Source organism: Salvia hispanica, chromosome 6 (assembly GCF_023119035.1).
Source record: "Salvia hispanica cultivar TCC Black 2014 chromosome 6, UniMelb_Shisp_WGS_1.0, whole genome shotgun sequence".
Lineage (NCBI taxonomy): Eukaryota > Viridiplantae > Streptophyta > Magnoliopsida > Lamiales > Lamiaceae > Salvia > Salvia hispanica.
The window spans coordinates 22,935,842-22,955,073 of NC_062970.1; the positions used below are offsets into that span (position 1 = coordinate 22,935,842).

The window sequence follows — 19,232 nt, forward strand, 5'->3', positions numbered from 1 at the left end:
ACCATCAAGGATGGTTGACCCCTGCAGGTGGATTGAGCCTATAAATAAGCTAGTCATTCTAGTATTGAGTACACACACAATACAAGAGAATAAACACTAGAATTCACAAGCATCATAAGCTCTCGCCGGAGCCCTGTTGATTGCGGTGCTGCTTCATCAGAGAGGTTATCCTTTTTATCTTTGGGGACGACACACCAATCCTAGAGCACTACCAGGGCGTATCTCGTATTGCAGAAAGAGGCCTTCTCGACTCGGCTATTTCCTTCTTTACGGTTTATCTGTTTCATTTACTACAGTTGTAATTTTTGTTTCAATTTGTCCATTTGTATTTCTTCTTTGAGTTGTATTACGCCCGGCTAGTATTATCTCGTGTAATCACAGAATCCCCAAATAAATGTAATTCAAATGAGTAATCAAATGAAAATCGAGTAAAGCACACAACTATGTACGTGGTTCAGATTAATCCTATATCCACGGAAAACTGTAGCAACGATTTTATTGATGATAGATCGAACTACAAATGGAGATTGGTATACAAGAACACCACAAACAAACACCAAAGACTCAGCTCAAAAACTCGATTGAACAGAACCAAACTAACCGAATCTGCTATGGCTATTTTTTATCCAACTTGAACACTATCTTCTTGCTCAAGAATGTAGAATGTGTGTGTTTCTAACTGACACATGAGCTAATATATGCAAGCTCAAAACCGCCCAACAAACTTACTCCCTTCGGCTCCGAACGGTCACTTTGTTGAATGTTGCTGAACCAAAATCCCAACACAAAAATATCATTAATACTACTCTTTATTGCAAGTATCCTAAAACAAACTTCGGCTTGGGTCTGTAATATCGGGTTGGGCAAGCTTATTAATATTAATAGGACATGGAAAAATAATGTCAAACTTATTATTATTTATTTTTTCAAAGTATACGTTATAAACTGGAAAATGAAGTTAAACCAGTTAATTAATAGCCCGAAGAAGGGGAGCCCGACTGATCCCGGGATCTCTCGCCGCGGAAGCTCCTCCGTAGACATTGTTGCCGATTGTTTGATTGATTGGGAGAGGTTTGAATAATTTGCGTAGGGACTGATGTGTATTTATAAGTAGTTGGAGGAGATGGTACTGATGCATACAGTGGTCCATTATTGGGATTTATAAATCAATTAAACGTTTATTTTATTATTAACGGGCTAAATGCTTTCATAATTGATGAAATAGTAAAAAGTTTCTTAAATTTGTTGCTATGCAATTATTTGATTTTGTTTGACAACCATACCTTTTTTATTACTCCCTCCGTCTCGAATAATTCGGATCACTTTGATCAGGCATGGGTTTTAAGAATTGTAATGAAAAGTGAGTTAAAAAATTTAGTGGAATGTGGGTTGTACCTTTATATATTAGTTTTATAATAAAATGTGAGTAAGAATGAGTTAGTGGAATATGGGGTCCACTACCAAAAATGGTAAAAGTGAAGTGGGACAAATTATATAGGATGGATAGAAATAAAAAATTGAGACGAATTACCTAAGACGGAGGGAGTAATTATTAATTCACTTGTAGGATTAAGAACACTGCATGTGCTCAAGTTAAATACTCCAATTTCTTTTCCTTTATTAAATATATTAGTCTGACTTGTTATCAGTTTTAATTTATGAGCTATAACGATGTTTTTTTTTAACATGGTTATGGTGGTCTTATTATACTTTTAAATTAAAATCTATTTTGTACTCCCTCCGTTCCATAGTAATGAAGACGTTTCTTTTCGGCATGGAGATTAAGAAAAATTGTGTTTAGGTGAGTTAAGTAAAGGTAGAGTAAAGTGGAAAACGAAAAAGGTAGAGAGCTGAAGGGAGAATAAAGTAAGAGAGAGTAAAGTAAGTGTGGAAAAATGTGTTGACTTTACTAAAAAGAGAAATGACTCTATTACTATGGAACGTACCAAAATGACTAAATGACTCTATTACTATGGAACGGAGGGAGTATATGATCTTATTTTCCCCATAACCCAGGAGTACGTGGTGTTGCATGTATTTTTTCGGTGATTTCAATCCTCTAAATTCATGTATCTGTCTCGTGTTTTACCTAGATTCAAATTTACCAATTTTCTGAAGTTGATTGAGTTTATGACGGATGCGTGAATTATCGTACCCATTTTCGATATAGCGAACTGTATGATAAACCAAACTTCGATACATTATACCGTTTCGTATAACTTTATACCGAAAAATATATTTTAACAACAGAAAATTATATTATCTATTTAATTCAGTTATATATATAAATATAACAAATAGTACTCACCCTGTCACTTAAATTTTGTCACATTTTTCCATTTTTCGTCTGTACCACAAAATTTATTACATTTCACTTTTTACCATTTTTTGTAGTGGACCTCATATTCCACTAACTCATTCCAACTCACATTTTATTATAAAACTAATATATAAAAGTAGGACTCACTCTCAACTAATTTTTTTAACTCACTTTCCATTACATTTCTTAGAATACATGACTGGTCAAAGTGTGACAAAATTTAAAGGTCAGGGGAGTATATGTATTATTTATATACCCCCTATGTCCTCAATTTTATATTATCTATTTAATTGATTTAATAAATATATTGTATATTAATATACTCCATCCGTACCATTATAAGTGATACATATTCCTTTTTAGTCGTGCCACTATAAGTGAGATAGTTCCTTTCTTGCCAAAAAAATACTATTTCTCTTACTTTATCATTTCTCTTACCTTTTTCCCTCTGCTTTTTTCATTCCTAAAAACTCATGCCAAAATAAATGTCTCAAATGAAATGGGACAGAAGGAGTATTAAATACGGAGTATATGTTTTAAATATGAAACATTTGAGAATCAGCACGAGATTTTGTGTAGTGTTATTTTGTGAGTTAATGAAGAGAGAGAAAAATAAGCTAAATAAAAAAGTAGAGATAGAATTTTTTCCATTTTAGAAAACGTTTCATTTTTAATGGGATAATCCAAAAAGAAAAACATTTAATTTTTTGTGGAACAGAATTAGTATTTCCTTAGCATCCAAACCCTCTTTGACACCTCTAAAGTCGAAAAGAGGGACGTTCTCGATGGCACCTTCGTGCACTCAGCTTCTAACCGTTCTCACGGGCATTAAAAATGTTTTGAACAGTTTTTTCGTTGCAGTGATAATGCATCATATATCACTATACAGTGACCTATCATAAATATAACGTGTCAACAAATTTATGTTTTCATTTCAATTGTAAAACACCATTTTTAGTATTTTCAAACGTTAATATTGCCATGCCACGTCACATTTCATACTACATTAATTAGTCAGCTTTTGTACTGTAAATTATACTACCTCCATCCCTGAAAATTTGTCTCATTTTTTCATTTTCGTTCGTCCTCCAAAATATTCTCATTTCACTTTTACTATTTTGGTAGTGGACCCCATAATCCTCTAACTCTTTCCTACTCACATTTTATTGTAAAACTAATATATAAAAGTAGGACTCACATCCACTAACTTTTTCGACTCACTTTCAATTACATTTCTTAAAATTCGTGCCAAGACAAAGTGAGACTAATATTGGGGGCCGGAGGTAGTATTCATAACAGATTTGTATAGTTGATTGTAATTTGGTGTATTAAACTGTTGCTGTATTCAAAGACGAATATATCTATTCAATTCAAATTTGCAAATAGTTTTCTTTCAGTAATGTATTTTGATTTTTCTAAACTGATTATGATGTTTTTCACAACCCTAAAATATGTAAGTGGACGGGTTTATATATCCCTGGTAAGTTTATATGAAGAATTGATTTGAAATATAGTATTCTCTCCGTCCTATAATAGATAACACTTATTTAATACTACAGAATTTTAGGAGATGTTGTTTTGTGTGTTGAGTGATGGGAAAAATAATATGTTTATATTAATATGAGAAAGAATTTTTTTCAAAAAAGGAAATGTGACATCTTTTGTGGGACAAATTAAAAAGGAAAATGTGATATCCATTTGGGACGAAGCGAGTTATTGAAATCAAATACTCCCTCCGTCTCAATAAATATGAAATATTTGATTTTCGGCGCATAGAAATGGTGTTGTTTCTATATTAGGAAACGTTTAATATTTAATGAGACAATCGAAAAAGGAAAACATTTCATTTTTAATGGAAAATAGGGATTATAAAACTTAAAAATTGTTCGCAATTAATTCATTATTATCCTCGTTTATGTTTTACTCCCTCCGTCCGATAAAAAATATGTGCAATTTCCATTTTCGTCCGTCCCACAAAACTATGTGGATTCCATTTTTTGAAAAGTTATAATAATTTAATAATGTAGGTCTCACTATCCACTAACAATACTTTAACTACTATCCCCATCCTCTCTCTTACTGTACCATACCGTTCTCCTTATCTCTCTTACTTTATCAATTTTATCTTAATTCCCGTGTCATACCTACTGCTCATATTTATATAGTACGAATGGAGTATCATTTATATAGTCATAAATAAGTACGCGTCAATGATTATATTCAAGTCCCCAAATTTGCTCTGATTTGTTAACTACACCCTCCGTGTCACGCTAGTTGAATCATATTCATTTTTAGGACATTTCGCTCTAACTGTCACATTTCTAAAAATAAAAATATCATTCTTCCTACTTTTTCTTTCTTACTTACTTTATTCTCTTCATTTAATTTACAAAATAACATTACAAGAGTATAAAATTCCGTGTCGAAATAAAAATACTCTACATAGACTAGGATGGAGAGACTATATATATATTAGTGACATAAATCATTAAAGTCTTAAAATAAAAATACTCTACATAGACTAGGATGGAGAGACTATGTATTAGTGATATAAATCATTAAACTTAGGTGGATAGTTACAAATAATTGAACAGACCAGCCCCTCTGTTCATTTTCATCACAACCATGCTTAACACGACTACTTCATGTGGGGATATTTTATTACCAATAAATGAATAAAATCATACTCCCACGAAACATGACGACGCATGGCCTTAATTAATGCAAGACCAAGTAAAGCATAGGCATTTTTTATTAATTTTTTTTTAACGAAATGGAGTGGATAATCAGGACTTGATACAATATGTTTAAAAAAATAAAGAAAACCTTTGTCCATCTGTCACACTTATAACATTTCTTTATGGCTAAACCATACTTTGTCAAACTCTAAATCTAATACTAGCTTCGACTAAAATAGGGAATATGACTAATTTGATAAATTATAGCAGTAGTAATATTAATTAGTATTTCTCCGCCACTTGTTAAAATAAAAATATTAACTGATTATTTAAGTGCCTCGTGAACCATGTCTTGTTGGGTTCGGTTAAGATAACTGCATATTTTGAATTGATTGATCAGCATATAATAGCAGGTAAATTATGGTTGACAAACATCAATTCACATTAACTTGGTCTCATAATTAATAAACGATTGATATATCATCCTACAAAATACTACGTCCGTCCAATAAAATAGATAAAATTATAAGTGACATGAGTTTTAATGTGCAATTAATTTGATAAAATAAGAAAAAAGTAGAAAAAATGATTAAAGTAATGTTAATGAATTATAGCGTCCACCTTTAGAATGACGTGTATGATCAATATGTATTTAAAAGTTTTATATTTAGAATTGGTATGATTTTAATTAATGGACGAACTAAAATAATAATTTTTTATTTTTTTGACGGAGTTAGTATAACATTATATCGTTTCAACGTTATTGTGGTTCTTACATCGTCACATAGAGTACCAATATAATGATTAGTTAATTGGTTAGGTCAATAAATTTTAGTCTAGAATGCACCTAATCTATGTAATTAGGTTGTCGTGCTGCCAAGCATGAATGAAAGTTATTTTGGTGGTGGTAATCAAACCATTATCGGTAGTTAAAAGAAAATTTCAAATATAAAGATTAAGATTGTAATGATTTATTTTATTGGCAATGATTGGAATGATATCTTGTAACTCAAAAACCCAACTTTCCGTTAAATTTTCCCCTCGAATATAATTTTGGATATGGAAAACGAAAAATACGACCTTTATATTTCTCTACTTCAACCTTTTTAAGTTTTTTAATTTTGTCAATAATTGAGCCTTTCTGACCTACTCATTATAAAAGGATAATAACCTTTTTTCATAAAATAATTATTACTATAAAAGAATAAAGATTATTTGGCCTGATTCCTAATTAAAATAATACAGTATATCAGAGGGTCAGAGAAAATTTAGTTCAACTCGATCACATGAAAATCTGTTTAATTTGCTCATTTAAATTTTATCAATTGGATTTAGAAATTAAAGTGTCATAATCTGGAGTATGTATCCTGAAACATACTTTTGAGGTCTACAAAAAATACAAAATCAATGTGTCACGTTGGAAACAGATGGTAGGTGGTGGTGTACACTGAACGGCAATGCTTTTACTTTCAAAATCTATTTCGGGATATTATTTTTGATATAGCGTGTAAAAGTAAAATACATAAAGTTTTAGACATTTTGAAATTTAAGTTTTGATATTTAGCTAAATACATGCAGTTGAATGGGAGCACATATTACTACCTCCATCCCCTAAATTTTGACATACTTTGACCCAGCACGGGTTTTAAGAAATGTAATGGAAAGTGAGTTGAAAAAGTTGGTGGAATGGTTCTACTTTTAAAGTATTAGTTTTATAATAAAATGTGAGTACGAATGAGTTAGTGGAATATGAGGTCCACTATAAAAAATGGGACGGAGGGAGTACTAACCCAAACAAATGTACATTGATTGTGTTAGTGCATATGATTTCCACCTACCAATACCACAATGCCATAGCCTGGTTTAATTTGACTAACTCGAATAAGCTCGTGATTAGACAAGTGGGTTTCGCTGTCTCACGCCCAGCAACACAAAAATTAGCCAACAATCACATGCGATGATGCAAGTGAACGCATATGGCTCAGTGCCCATATACTTATGAAATAACTTTATCGAGATTCTCGACTTAATACTATGAATGATATACTATTTATGTTTTATTAAAAATGAAATATTTTTCTTTTTAGGTTGTTCCATTAAAAATATAATACTTTTTGAAATAAAAATAAAATTATGAAATTTCATATCAGAAAACAAATATTTTATTACTAATGGGACGGAGGGAGTACTAACCCAAACAAATGTACATTGATTGTGTTGGTGCATATGATTTCCACCTACCAGTACCACAATGCCATAGCCTGGTTTAATTTGACTAACTCGAATAAGCTCATGATTAGACAAGTGGGTTTCGCTGTCTCACGCCTAGACCCAATAGTAAAATGAAACGAGGTCCAATTAAGTTATATTTTAAAGCCACGCATGTGTTTTTAATAGTCCAGATAGGAAACATTCATTAAATCCAGGCATGGGTTTTAAAGTTTAAACAGTGCAGCTTGATACAGATCCAGCAATTACCAAACCGAGCCCACACAGACCACTGAGGCTGACACTCGACCGCATGGCACACGAGCTCTACCAAGAGTCCTAGACATTACGAAGATAATGTTTAGAGATATTTAGCAATTACTCCATCCGCTCCCTCATAATTGAATCATTTTTCCATTTTAAGAAAGTTCTTATCATAATTTATAAAAATGTGAATTAGATTAAAATCTTCATTCTATTAAGGACAGCCCACAAGAACAACATATGAAATATGAATTCAAATGCAATGAAGATACCCTGACTCGAACTACTTTTTTGGTTCAAATCTCACCCGCAAGTGTACAGGGTTTTATAGTGCGTGGCAAGTTCAAAATATCGATCCCCAAAGACTAAGCGGTCAACTCGAGGACCATGATGTGATGTTAAATACCATCTAGACTAAAGTGGAGGTGTTTTTGGTTTTTATCTAAGATCTAAATGCAAAGAAGTAAACAATGGAAATGAACAAAACTAGTAACAAACGAGTTCACATAGGATTGGGAGGATAGTGCTTTGGATCCAATTACAATGAATTGTGGGATATCACCTAGTGAATCTGCTTATCTATATGCACCTCAAACATGGCTAGGGATGTCACTATAATAGGCTAGGCCCTCTTTCGAGTGCACCTAGCATTTCGATCAACCTTTAATGTCGAAATCTCATCCCTACAATTTGAAGCTAACTCCTTAACGCTCAAGACTCAAGCCCTCTCTCTAGTAAATGCTACCCATGTCTGCATAGTCGCACCTTGATTCCTCCGTGTCAAGCCTACACCACCTTGAGCTGGTTGATAATCGCCGCCACATTCTTCATCCTCTTTACTGTTTTTTCCTTCCACAAAACCCTCACTCTAAACTCTTCAATAAATTACAAAGCCTCTTTGTCTAGCACATGTGTTCGTCATTTCTCCCTCGCGTTCACTGTATCTCCCGATACTGTAACGCCCCACTTTTTGAACCCTAACTTTCGAACTCTAAATTTTTTGCAATTAATACTATTAATGTCGTGAAGTTCGTGGATTATTTGGCAAGTAAATTTTGGTTATTTGATTATTGTTGTGACCTAGTTTTGAGTTGGAGTTTTGACTGTGCGTTGACTTAGTCAACTTCGTTGAATATGTGACGTGACTTTTTGAATAATTAATCCTTGATGAATTTAATTATTATTCGAATGGTTGGAATTTATTACCAAGGCATGAGATAACTAGAATATCGAGTTTGAAATTGTGAGGGTGAAATCGCAATTTGAATTTTAATAATTCCTTTCCTTAGATTTATTTATGTGACTCTTATTCGTGTTGAGTACAAATTTAAATAAAACAACAAAGTAAACCGAATTTAAATAAAGTACGAAAGTTCAATTATTGAAAAGTAATTTTGGGCTAAAGCTAATTAATTGAAATCCTATCCCAACTTGCCCAAGTGAACAAGCCCTTGAGCCTAGGGAGTTTACCTCCCTTTTGTTTTAATGCCAGCATTGTCCCATACGACTTCCAATTTGCTCCAAAACTCTTTCAAATCAAACTAGATCAATCAGCAATCAATTCAATTTACTCATGCAATTATCGCAATCAATTACTAGGAATTACTCCCCAATCAGTTATTTCACCCTAATCTTTTCTCTCCTAGCCGTCCTCACTCAAACACACTCTTGTTCATAGTCACCAAGAAAATAGAGAACAGAGAAGAAGAAAACTGCAACAAATTCGATTCCCTTTCCACATCGAATCCTATTTCCACTAAGAGAGGAGGCAGATTGTTTTCTTTTTAAGCTCCACACACACTCAATTGGATCCATTGTTTGTCTCGATTTCTCATCTGACAAGAGGCGTGGTATGAGATTGGGGTCGCCAGGGACGGCGACCGGAATCGCACCTACGCGAAGAGACTATTGGAGTAGAAGAGGGGAAGTTTTGCATTAATTCTCAATCATAAAACAATACAATAGGAAAATGCAGCTCATATATTGAGCATGCGTACTCTACATCACAACTCAGCAATAAATTAACTAACTAACTAACTAACTAACTATTCTCTATTTCGCGCTCACGGCTTGATTTCATCCCATTCAATCCACATGTGCATGTAACCATGCACACTTATTTAACTTGATTCCCTCGTGCGCTTATTGAGAAGTTCTTCCACGAATCAAATCTCCCCTCCTCAAAATCAACCTCGACCTCATTGTTTAAAATGAGGAAATCGCTCCGGGAAAGAATTTGCCCAATGAACAAGAACCTGAATAGCTGGGTGATTGCCTCTCTTTACCAACCTATGCTCCAGAATCTGAACCGGCTCAAGGAAGGTTGAATTCCCCACCGTTGGTAAGGTACCCTGCAGCTGAGCTGAGATAGAGGCCCCATCATCCTATTTAACTGAGAAACGTGGAAGACAGGATGGATTTTGCAGTCTGGTGGGAGTTAGATTTTGTATGCAACTTCACAAATTTATCCACCACCTTGAATGGTCTGAAGTAACGAGGGCTCAACTTCTGGAACTGACGATCGCGTAAGGTATTCTGATGATATGGCTGTAATTTCAAGTAAACCCAGTCCCCTATGGCGAACTTCCTCTCTGAACGGTGTTTATCACGTTGCTGCTTCATACGTTGCTGTGCACGCAGCAGATGGTGCTTCAAGACTTCGATCATTGCATCCCGAGTTACCAAGCTCACATTCACATCATGCACTGCTGATGATCCCTTAAAATAGGGTATATGAACCGGTGGAGGATACCCATATAGAGCTTCAAAGAGCGTAGTCTTAATGGCCAAATGAAACGAAGTGTTGTACCAAAATTCAGCCAAGCTCAACCACTTACTCCACATAGTAGGTTGATCACCACACATGCAACGTAAATAAGTCTCCAAGCATCTATTCACCACCTCCGTTTTTCCACCTCCGTGGACATGTGCAATTCCACCCCTTGAAGTTTAAAGAAGTCCGAACAAAAGTTGCTCATAAAGACCTTATCTCTGTCGCTGATGAGAATGGTTTGAAGGCCGTGCAATTTGAATACATAGTCAAGGAATGCCTGAGCCACGGTTAAGGCCGTGTAAGGTTGGGTGAGGCTAAAAAATGAGCATATTTAGTTAACCGATCTACCACAACCAAAATAGTAGATTTTCCAAAAGATAATGGAAGACCCTCTATAAAATCGAGGCTGACTTGAGACCATGCTTCAACAGGGATGGGCAGGGGCTGTAATAATCCCGGGTATGCACTATTGTCATACTTGAAGCATTGACATACATCACATTCACCGATATACTTCCTGATATGCTTTTCCATACGAGGCCAATAAAACAGAGCAATAAGTCTCTTGTATGTAGCTAATATACCTGAGTGGCCAACAGCACTAGAATCATGTAATAATTGAATGAGCTTCATCCTCAAGTTCTCATCATCATCCACCACCAATCTACCTTTCCTCCGTAGCTGATTTCCCAACCAAGAAAACTTAGATTTCTTCCCCGGGTCTTGCTGCAACTCCTGAACCAAGGTCTGCAGTTGAGAGTCAGAGCTCCAAGTAGCCTCAATTAGTGGATACAAGTCAGTAGAGATGGTAGTCAGAGGAATGAATCTTAGATAAAGCATATGCCACAACATTTTCAGTACCCATTTTATAAATGATTTCAAAATCGAAAGCCATGAGTTAGGATAACCAACTCAGCTGGCCAGGGGTAGAGAGTCTCTGGTTGAGTAGGTGAGCTAAGGTTTATGATCAGTTTTCACCTCAAAAGGTTGATTGCTCAAATAGTGGCGCCAGTGTGTCACCGAAAAAATAATGGCTAATAATTCATTATCGTAGACTGAGAAAAGTCTGTGCTTAGGAGAAATAGATTTAGTTATAAAAGCAAGAGGATGCCCTTGTTGTATCAGTACTGCACTAATACCATAACTTGAAGCGTCGGTTTCAACGATAAATGGAAGTGAGGAATCCGGAAGAGCCAGGACTGGAGGAGACAACATAACCTCTTTCAACTCGAGAAAAGCCCGCTCAGCCTCCTCACTCCAATGGATCCTTTTTCAATAAGTCAGTGAGAGGCCGACTAATTATTCCATAATTATGAATGAACTTCCTGTAAAATCCAGTAAGCCCAAGGAATCCCCTGAGTTTAGAAACATCAGTTGGTATAGGCCACTCTTGCATAGCCTTAATTTTCTTAGGATCAGTTGCCACCCCTTCCCGAGAGATAATATGGCCTAAGTATTCAATCCTTTCCTTCGCAAACTCACATTTACTCTGTTTGGCAAAGAGTGAATGCTACTTAAGTTTAGTAAAGACTTGCTTCGAATGTAGAAGGTGAGTCTCATAGTCTCCACTGTAAATCAATATATCATCGAAGAAAACCAACACAAACTTTCGCAAATAAGGTCAAAAAATATCATTCATTAAACTTTGAAAGGTCGCTGGAGCATTGGTGAGTCCAAATGGCAGCACCACAAACTCATAATGGCCATCATGGGTTTTGAAGGCAGTTTTGTGAATATCCTTCGACTCCATTCTAATTTGGTGGTAACCAGACCTAAGATCGATCTTGGAGAAAATAGTGGCTCCATGTAACTCCTCCAGTAGCTCCTCAATCAATGGAATATATGGTACTTATATTTAATAGTCAGCTTATTCAATCGCCTATAGTCCACACACATCTGCCAAGTCCCATCCTTCTTCTTCACAAGTACTACAGGAGAGGAAATGGGATTGTACTTGGTCGGATAAAACCTTGTTGCAACAATTCAACCACTTGTTTTTCAATGATGTTTTTCTGTATAGCCGAGTGTCTGTAAGGTCTATAGTTAACTGGAGAAGCATCTTGTGTAAGAGTAATCTTGTGATTATGAGACCGCAGAGGTGGAAGTGTAGTAGGTTCAACAAAAACCTCAGTCTGACTCTCAATAAAGGTGTGAATAATGTGTGGTATAGGTTGAGAGGAATCATCTGCATTGGTCATTGACAACAGTTCAGAATGATTTTCCTTGTTCACTTGAATACAAGATAATTGAATGCCATCATTCTGTGAGAGTAATTTATCCATCTCTTTCTCAGATACCTCCTCTCAATACATATCTCAATACATATCTCTTCCACATCACGATTCACTTGACCTCCTCTCAATACATATCTCTTCCCATTCAGTTTGAAATCCATAGTTAGAGTTTTAAAATTCCGTTGAATAGCACCCAAAGTTTCCAGCCATTGGATTCCTAAGACCATATCACAATTCTCCAAAGGCAGTAGTGAAGGTAGCACCCCTCAGTACCCATTTTAAGCCTTTACACCTTGAATCACACTCCAAGCTGTTACCATCTGTAACATCCATCATCACAGGTTTCACTCTTGTGAGTTGAAATCCCAACTTCTTAGCTAATTGAATATCCAAAAAATTGTGTGTACTACCAGAATCAATGAGAATATGCAGAGACTTCTGGCCTACCCTCCCTGTAATCCTCATAGTTTTGTATCCCCTAGAAGAAGAGCCACTTATGGCATGGATCAAAATAAGAGGATTTTCATCCTCTGCAGTTTCATCAATATCTTCATGAGCAACATCAGAATTTGTTTCTATAATACCATCCTCCATTTCCAATAGGTACAATAGTTTCTTAACACATCTATGGCCTCTATCAAATTTTTCATCACAGCCATAGCAAATACCTTAGGCTCTCTTCTCAACCATTTCCTTATGGGTCAGATACCTCCTATTCTTAAATTTAGGCACTATAGGAGTAGGAAGTAAAGGGGAGGTATGAGATCCGTTGGATTCACCACTCACAATGCCCGGACTAACACGTTTAGGACCTTGAGAATACCCTCCCTTGCCGGAGAAGACATCTCCTGGAGTCTAGCGAGAGCATAAGCATGAACAAGTGTTTGTAATTTATTCACAAAAATTGTCACATAGATGTAATTTATTCACTAAGTATTTGGTATACAAGACCAAAATAACTTGCCTCGTGATAGTCATATGTACTATCTATCAAAAGGACCATTGATCCGAGCCACGAGTTATAATGCTTGTATTGTCAATGGATATAAATTCCACATAAACTCTTATGGAAAGAGTAAATCCACAGTCAACAAGTCAACAGTGGGGTGTCAGAGGGTCAAATTACAACTATGACGAGGATGACTTCTATGGAATTTTAAAAGAAGTAGTGGAGGTGGAATATCATGCAAGACCAATAAAGAAAGTTTTCTGGTTCAACTGTGTGTGGTATAATCTGGCTCCGCCTCCACGCGGTGGTACAATTGTTCATCTAAAGTACAAAATTACAGAAGTGAATATTTTGAAGGAGTACCCGAAATATGATCCCTTTGTCTTAGCCAAACAAGCATCTCAAGTTCATTTTGTACCTTTTCCGATCTCAACTCCAACCGCATCCATCTTTGATGGATTGGAACCTTACTTCCCTTTGCTAGATTACTTAGTATTGTGGGTTAAGGTCTTGAATGCTCTTTTCATCTCTTGTTCCCATGATTGAACATTTTCATCACGGGTAGTGTTTCCTTGTTCTTTTTCTCCAGCGCCACTCGGGCTGCCCTTTCCGCATCTCTCTCGTCCATCAACATCTTGACCATCTCCTGCAATTTTTCGAGTTCCGTTTTGTCACCCATCGATCCTGATCCTTTTTCACTCCTTATTTTCCTACGAGTTCATTCAAGTTCTAAATCAAGCGGTTCTAGGTTGTCCTTCCCAGAGCGCGTTCGCATACAAAACTTACAAGAATCAAAACAAATTAAAAACTAAAATTAAAACTGAAACCAAGTAAATTCCAAATTAGTAAAATCCGTTTGAAGATATCACTCCAAAGTGAATTGTACTCCCCGACAACGGCGCCAAAAACTTGATGCACTATTTTTTAACACTAAATAAACCTGCAAGTATAAAGAGTATATATAGTATAGCTAAAGGTCAGTACCGAATATCGAACACGGGAAAGGCAAACATAAAGTTTCTATCCTCTACTAGAACTAGATTACTATCTGGAAGATCAAGAGATTTTGAAAACTTTGAAAACAAAAAATATATGAAAACAATTAACAACTAAATGCAAGCAAAACACGTAGACAATCGATAGAGATAAGGGAATCCCAGGGATGTGCGTTCACGGTTGTGATTATACAATTTCCAAACTACAATACCCTAGCACAGTTATTACTTTGATAAGACGAGTCACCTAGCTTATGCTCATGCGATGCAAACGTTGATTACAAGATTAGGGTTGTCAATCCTAACACGTAACTCCAAATAGCTCCTAAGACCCTTGAAAAGTCCTCACTCTCAATTAACAGTGTCGTTTTAAGGGAAGCTAACTGTAGCGTCTACTAAGTGGATCTAACTCGCTAGAACTCTCTCACAGTTATGAAGCAAGCTATATTAAATCATACACGATTGTATCACTCAATCATGAAGCATCAAAATTACTTAGGGAAGAAACAAAGTGAAAACAAAATGGATATTAAATAGAAAAAGGAATTGTATAACCAAAGTCGTTACTAACACATCTCTAGAATCCTATGAGTTTAGTTACACATAATGGAAATAAGCTAAACACATAGATTGAAAGGAAGAAAATTTGAACATAAAACTAAAGCAAATAAAACCGTAGGTTGAATCCTTGTCATTCTTGATGTTCTTGAAATCCATCTCCAACTCCTTGCACAAGTGAAACACTCTAGCTTTTGATCTCTATGAATTATTTTGCAAGTAGAAGCTCTCCCTTTTTGATGAACCTTGAGGGCTTATTTATAGGGGAAATCCATTCCTTGTTTTAGAAGGAAACTATCTTCAAAATATGGTAAATTTTGGAGCAAATCTAGGGCATCTCGGATTCGCCGCCTTTCTCCGGCGGGCCGCCGCACCTTGGCCGGCGGTCGCCGCGTTGGAGTCCAGAGAGTCTGTTCTTCCGACGGTCGTCGGGCGAGACTTCTCTTCCAAGTGTATTTTTCCGAGGCGGACCGCTGCATTGCTCTGCCCGTCGGGCGCCGGCGGTCGCCGCACATTTCCGCGGCGGTCGTCGGTCGCCGTGTGACTACGATTTCTAGACTTCGCGTTTTGACTCCCTTTTTGGGCTCAATTATGTACTTTTCTCACAAAATACGTCAAAATACCAAAATTGACAAAATATGCAAATAATGGACGTGTAGAGTGAATTTGACATAAAAAACGAGCATATCAACTCCCCCAAACTTACATTTTTGTTTGTCCTCAAACAAAACATTAAAGATACAAAAATAGACGCACTGAATGCACAAGGACTAGAAGTCATAATTGCCTCAAAAGATGAAAGAGCAGATTAAGCATGTATTAATGCAATCCAATCAAGCAAGACTTATTAGTGCACTTTCATTACTAACTCGTGGAACACCTTGAATTCAAGCCCTCACATGTGGCAAACTTCTAAAGATGGGAAGTGTTCTCTCACTCTCAAAGTGTATGAAGGTAATGTGTACATAAGCACTCAAATCATGCATCATGCAAAGTTTACCATAGGCTTGCTCAAAGTCTAATCCCTCCTCTACTAGATGTGATTAAGCATCAAAAGTCCGAAAGGTCTTTATCTTTGGTTGTAATATAGGCTCTTTGATAGGTGAGGAATATTAATTTGGCTAAAAAGTGACTAAAAATAAAATATCCCAAGTAGAGTTAAAGTGAATTCACTTGTCTAAACCCAAACCACTTTTAACACTTTATTTATTTTTCTCCTTCAACTCACTTTCCAAACCTTTGATTTTCATTTATTATTCACAACCTTTCACACTTTTTCTCTTTTTTTTTTCTTACACATCCTTTTTAAGATTAAACACATACTTGGAATTTTTCTATTTCACAACTTGTACTTTTCTTTACATTCAAGCACACTACTTTTTACACTCTTTTTTTTCGTATCTCTCCAATTCCTTTACAAAATAAGATATGCAAAACTAGCTAACCTAAGGAATTATCCCCACTATGTAGGCTTCCAAAGAAAAGGCTTAAAGGCTCAAAATTGGCTCCAAAGGGAAAATAAAATTTGAGAGGGAAAAATTTTGGATAAAAGTAGGCTAGAAAATATGGCCAATCATCCTCCTATATCAACTTAAAAATTATGTAAACTTAGGCAAGACTAAGAGCAAGTTCTAGAAACATATACATGCATGCAGATAAATCACACAAGAATGAAATTTAGGCTCAAATCCTCACAAGGTATAAGTATGATTCAAGGCGAACAAGCAATTCACTAATTATGCACCTTTTCACCAAGCCATCAAATCAAAACGTTAAGCCACACTTAAACATAGATGGAATGTAATATCATCGGCAACTCGATCTAAAGTGTGTCCCTAAGCACGCGTGTTTCAAAGTTCTTCATGTTTAGTTCACGACATGGATTCAAGAAAAAAATCTTTAGAACACAAAATTCTCCTACGGGGTTTTGAAAAACAAAAGCAAAAACTTTAAAATAAAAAGAAAACCTTAAAACAAAACCTAAACTCACGGTCCACTACTTCATCCCCCCAAACTTATTTACAACAAAGTGTAAAATAAGTTTGTAGGGTTGGTAGGGACGTGAGTAAACTACTGGAAAAAAAACGTACATTGAAAAATTTCGCGTCGAGGCTTGACGGGGTGAAATTTCGAAAATTTTCAAAAAAATCGTGCTGGTAACTGTGCCCAGGTGGCGGTCCGCCGCGGCATGTCCGACGGTCGCCGCGCAGCTCCAGATTGTTCCAGCGAGCAGGCTCCGGACCGCCGCAGCGCATGCGGTGGTCACCACGAAGAGGTTTGAACCTGCGAAAATTTTTCAACGCACCAAATTTAAACTAAAACCAAAAATACTTAGAATTAAAGCAAAAATTGTCAAAAAACTAAAAAGAAATTGTCTTAAAACATCCAAATATATGGTACAAATGCTCATTTAAAGTCATTGAGCTTGACTTCTTCAATCTTGAGGAGGAGGAGGGAAACGGGCGTTGAGATCGTCGAATGCACCAATAAGATAACCGATGTCGCCACTCATTGTTTGGCACTCTTGTCGAGCCTCGACCGCCATCCTTTGGAGCTCTTCAATCTCACGACGGCGGTGCACGTGTTCCAATCGTCGCTGCTCCCAAAATTGTTGCTCCGCCGTGCGCCAATCGCCTTGAGCTGTCCATCCTTGGCGGTTGTAGGCGTTCTCCCTTTGTTGCTCCGCCCAACGGGTGTCCCAAGTATTGGACACGTTTTGCATGTAGGAGTAGATATCTCCAAGTTGGGCAGAGGTGTTTGCTTGGATCTCATCATCGGTGTTCGGCCTTCCGCAGCGGCGGTTTGTTCGAGTCCGACGGCGATGGCCCTCTACTTCCTCTTCCTCCGCTTCTTGGCGATGTTGGGGCGGCGGTGGTAGCGGCACTTCACTCTCTTGGGCGTGCGAATGCTACCCTTCCTCATTGTAGTGATCAATAATATCGAAGGGAGAGTCATCATCGGCCTCAAAGATGGGTATGCGAGCCGGAACATTCCTCTTCCTAAACTCCCCATTGATGGGGTTGGTCTTAATGGCTCTTCGGTGCGCCGGGGTGTTGAACGTCCAATTGACTTGGTTTGCCCAAACATCGACATTGGTCAACTGCGGGATTGGAACGGGGAAGTGATCCCCTGCCACTTGTAGGAAAAATCCTTGACCCCAATAGTCGGTCTTCAATAGCCCCACCGAAAAGAGCACCTCATAGGTGATAAAGCGCTCCCCTCAATCTTCCGTCAAACAGGCGAAAGAAACCTCCAAATGTTCGGTGATTGCCGTGATCAAGCCCCCACAACATATAATGCCTCCATCCTTCTTCGTGATCACCACATTAATAGTGAAGAGGGTTCCATAATTGTTCAAGCTCCCCTTGAGGACATTATCAAATGAGACTCACCTCACGCACGATTCAACATAATAGCAATCCTAGCACCACTAGATATTAATCACCACTACCCAATATATCAGGATTATTGGGTTGCGAAAAAACCGCACCATTTGATAAGTCAAAGTAGTGCATAATTAATACTGTATGCTTGATTAAGAAATAGTTATTTATCAAGACCTAGTTTTTTAGTAGATAACATAAAGATACGTCTTGTTGTTAGATCCATTCAGTGCTATACCATACCAATGTCATCTTATTTCAGAAAGGCATAGAAATAATCGGACTGACATTGCAACCTTTCACCATAGGTAGTCTAAGCCTATCTGGGTTGTGAAATTCTTCCTTTTCTTTTGCAAAGCATTGCATAGAACCGATCTGTGTTACCTTAAAGTGGACGACGCCCACAACCAGTCTACTAAGCAAAAGACTTAGACTTTGTTTACTTCCTATACATTCAAATGTTTATAAAACATCTTCTAAACGCACAAGCAAACACAATGTAATAATATATTGATTCTATTCGTGCGAAACTGCTCGAATAATACTGAATCGGGTTAAAAGTGAATTATTGAGTTTTACGTATACAAGCAAGATTCTATTCAAGCGAAACTTTCTCGAATCATGCTTTCGAGTATACCCACTACCAAAAACTCTCCCACTTATACACAAAGCAGGTATTGGTACTAGATATATCGAACCATCATTCATTTCACATCATGTTTAAACATGTTGCTACAAAGACATTTTATGTGAAAAATCTGCTTGGTTGTTCTCTGATCATATCTTTTCCACCATAATGTCTTTGCTGCATACTTGATTCTTATTTAATTTCATCTCTCTATGTGATTGCGTAGCTTTATTTGCTCGTGT

At 36.6% G+C, this 19,232-nt stretch overlaps 1 long non-coding RNA gene across 1 annotated transcript; it reads right to left on the minus strand.

Moving 5' to 3' along the window:
- Positions 1-446: 446 nt before the first annotated feature.
- Positions 447-1,115, minus strand: LOC125191806. The gene is made up of 2 exons (XR_007171251.1): positions 965-1,115; positions 447-766 (listed from the first exon to the last, which is right to left on the minus strand). It is a non-coding gene; the product is annotated as an uncharacterized LOC125191806 (long non-coding RNA).
- Between the last annotated feature and the right edge of the window lie 18,117 nt (positions 1,116-19,232).